Source organism: Medicago sativa, chromosome 5 (assembly GCF_051527215.1).
Source record: "Medicago sativa cultivar Bolivia chromosome 5, Bolivia_mono, whole genome shotgun sequence".
Taxonomy (NCBI): Eukaryota; Viridiplantae; Streptophyta; class Magnoliopsida; order Fabales; family Fabaceae; genus Medicago; species Medicago sativa.
The window spans coordinates 33,284,757-33,287,837 of NC_140753.1; the positions used below are offsets into that span (position 1 = coordinate 33,284,757).

Genomic DNA, 3,081 nt, shown 5'->3' on the forward strand with positions numbered 1-3,081 from the left:
TTTTAACATATTATTTAATGATGATTTTAAAGAAAGAAATTGAAAATGAATTCTCATGCGAGCACGGGCGCCAATATGCATCCCACGACCAGCACGACATATTATGTGGCATCACCTCCTTTGCCTAAATAAATTTTAATTGTAATAAATGAAAAAATCTGAAATTGTGTGCCGGTGGAATACGTGTCGCGCAAATTCCACGACAAGTTGATGTCGTGTTATTTACGATTTTTCAAAAAATAAACGAGTTCAGCCCTAGTTGGTGGTAGGGATCAAATTGATTTTTTTTTTTGGGACTAACAAAGATTAACGCCGTAAACAAAGATTTGTAGTGTTTCCTCTGGAAACCTAATTTCACCTCCTTGTCCCGGCGCAGTCGCGATCTCAGCAATCATACTGCCCTAATTTCTCTCGCGTCTCAGCCATGCAAGGTAGGTAAATAGATCAGATCATATTACTTTTTTTCCGCACACCATTGTCTTTTAATTAAAATTCACTTCTCTGATACTCCAGGTAGAACCGACAACGACGTATCTGTTTCTTCGACCGAAACAACCCTAACACCAACGCCGGCACTACTGTTTGATCTGGTTGCAGAAACTCTGTGCAGACTTCCGGTTAAGTTACTCTTGCAACTTCGGTGTCTTTCCAAGTCCTTCAATTCTCTAATCACCAATCCGAAATTCGCCAAGAAGCACCTTCGTTTGTCAACAACGCGCCACCACCTAATCCTCGAATCTAGATTCCCCAGTCTCCTCTTTTTCAAATTTTAGGGTTACCCTTACAAAACTCAGTCACCCTTTTATTCTCAACACCTTTAGTTGGAGTATGTGCACATGCGATGGCATCCTGTGTTTCACCCCCTCCAACTTAAGGATAATTTTATTGTTTTGGGGAACCCTTCCATTAGAAAATTCAAGAGAGTGCCTCCTTTGGGATATCATGGTCGAATATTTTTTACTCACTATAGCTTTGGGTATGATCCTTTCATTGATAATTATAAGATCATAGTTGTTTACTTCTCCCGTGAAAGCAAAAAAAATGAAATTAGTGTTCATACTTTGGGTACTGATTATTGGTGGACCGGGAATATATGTGAAGGACACTGTTAATTGGTTGGCATTTGAGAATTTTGATAATAGTTTGCTTGCAATTGTTTCTATTGATTTGGAGAAGGAGTCATATCAAATAATTCCGATTCCTGATGGGAACAGTGACAAGTATTGGAGTTTGGAGGTTTTGAGGGATTGCTTGTGCATCTATGTAACTAGTGATCTGCATTTGGATGTTTGGATTATGAAGGAATGTGGAATTAAAGAGTCTTGGACTATGACCTTAAGCACTCAACTGCAACATATACATGGTAAGTTTATGTTTGTGTTAACTATTTTGCCACTTACGTAAAATTTTCTGTTGGCTGTATTTGTGTTTTGTAAGTTGACATGTCACAGGTTTTAAATAACATTTGGTTGGTTTGGAAGCATTTTGATTATGAGACTTGTTGCAGGTCTACTGATTTTCATGAGGCTGCATACATGTAGCTGGATATTGATATTGATTCTCATGAGGCAGCATGCTCCGGACATGGATAAGGAATCAGATGGTGAATAGAATGTGGAAGGTTGATTTTGGACTATATTTTTATTTTGCTTTATGCAAGACCCTTGTTTTAATTTTATAGGTGAAGTAATACTAATAAGTTACGAGTTACGCTTGTTTTGAGGGTTTAAACTCTGAATATCCCCTTCTTAAAATTCAATAGGTGTTACTTAGTTCATCAACCGAGATGCGACTTATTCAAGATTTTGATGAAAAAATGCTCTATAATTTTTATTATGATATTTCGAACATGTAGTTTTGGATTTGGTTTGTTTTGAATACTTTCATATCTTTGTAAGATGTTATTTCATATTGTTTTAAAATTTGATTTTATTTGGAGTCTTATGTTGAATTTGTATACATGATTTATTGGTTGAGTTTTCTAAATTTAAGCTTATTTACCTTTTTACTATTAAATGTTTGAGAATGTATGACATTGTACGTTTTAACCAATTCATAGTAACTTCAATGATATGAAGTTTATTCTGCTATGTTTTTGGACTCTCAGAAGAATGTAATGTGAAAGTTGTGTTGTGCTTTTTCTAAATGAAACAAGGTAAATTCACTGCGAATGTTGCAGAACCATAGGTTCTTAATGATATGAAGGATTTTGATGCCAGAATGCTAACATTCTCTCTGTAAAAACGAACCACTAAATAGCGCACTAATTCACTGCAATCCTTGTTAACTGATTAATTCACTATAATCTATAGTAGGAGCAGAAACTAGGTTCCAACATATTAACAATGGAGCTAGTGCGCTACTTCGAGTTCGAGCATTTAGAGTACTTGTCTTTGATGATATGTATGAGGGTGTTGTCATCGACTCAGACCGGTTACCACACAGCTCATCTACCTTTGCACCTATTTTGCGTTTTTCTCTGAAAAAATATGGTAACCCTTGGTTATACCTTAGCCACCCTCAACCATTAGTTAGTTAGAGCTAATTATATGATGGATGAAAGAATGATATTTCGCAAAGAAAAGTTTATTACATAATAATAAAGCTATGTATATATGAATATGATGCAGGAATTTGGCTTAAGTTATCTTTATAACTTCCTGTGTTTGAGTTATACATAGAGCATAAATCTTGCATTTTGTTAGAATTAAAATATCTTCAACGTTGAGAATAATAAGCTATTCGGAGTAAATTACATTCCTTTCTGAAAGATGTTTGAATTACTCTCTTCCTCGCTTATGTTAAAATACATTTTCTCCTCCCCTCTTATGCAAAACATATTAGAAAAATTTTATCTCTCTTCCACTACGAAAATCTTGAATTACATTCATCACCTCTCTTATTTTAAAATCTAAGTTTTTTTTTTCTTTTTATATTTCTAATAATCTAGCAACAAAAATCTAACAAACAAAATGCGGAAGAAAAATAGTATTGTGGGTCCATTTTAGTATAATAAAAATTTGAATGCATTTTTTTCTCTACTTTTGATTCACAATATAATTAGTATACACTTTTAACCCA

The 3,081-nt window shown here is 34.4% G+C and overlaps 1 pseudogene across 1 annotated transcript; it reads left to right on the forward strand.

Moving 5' to 3' along the window:
• The first annotated feature begins 299 nt into the window (after positions 1 to 299).
• On the forward strand, positions 300 to 1,951 carry LOC146921909 (F-box/kelch-repeat protein At3g23880-like; annotated as a pseudogene). Its single transcript, XR_015010808.1, has 3 exons — positions 300 to 431; positions 514 to 1,363; positions 1,508 to 1,951. The product of XR_015010808.1 is annotated as an F-box/kelch-repeat protein At3g23880-like (transcript).
• The last annotated feature ends 1,130 nt before the right edge of the window (positions 1,952 to 3,081 follow it).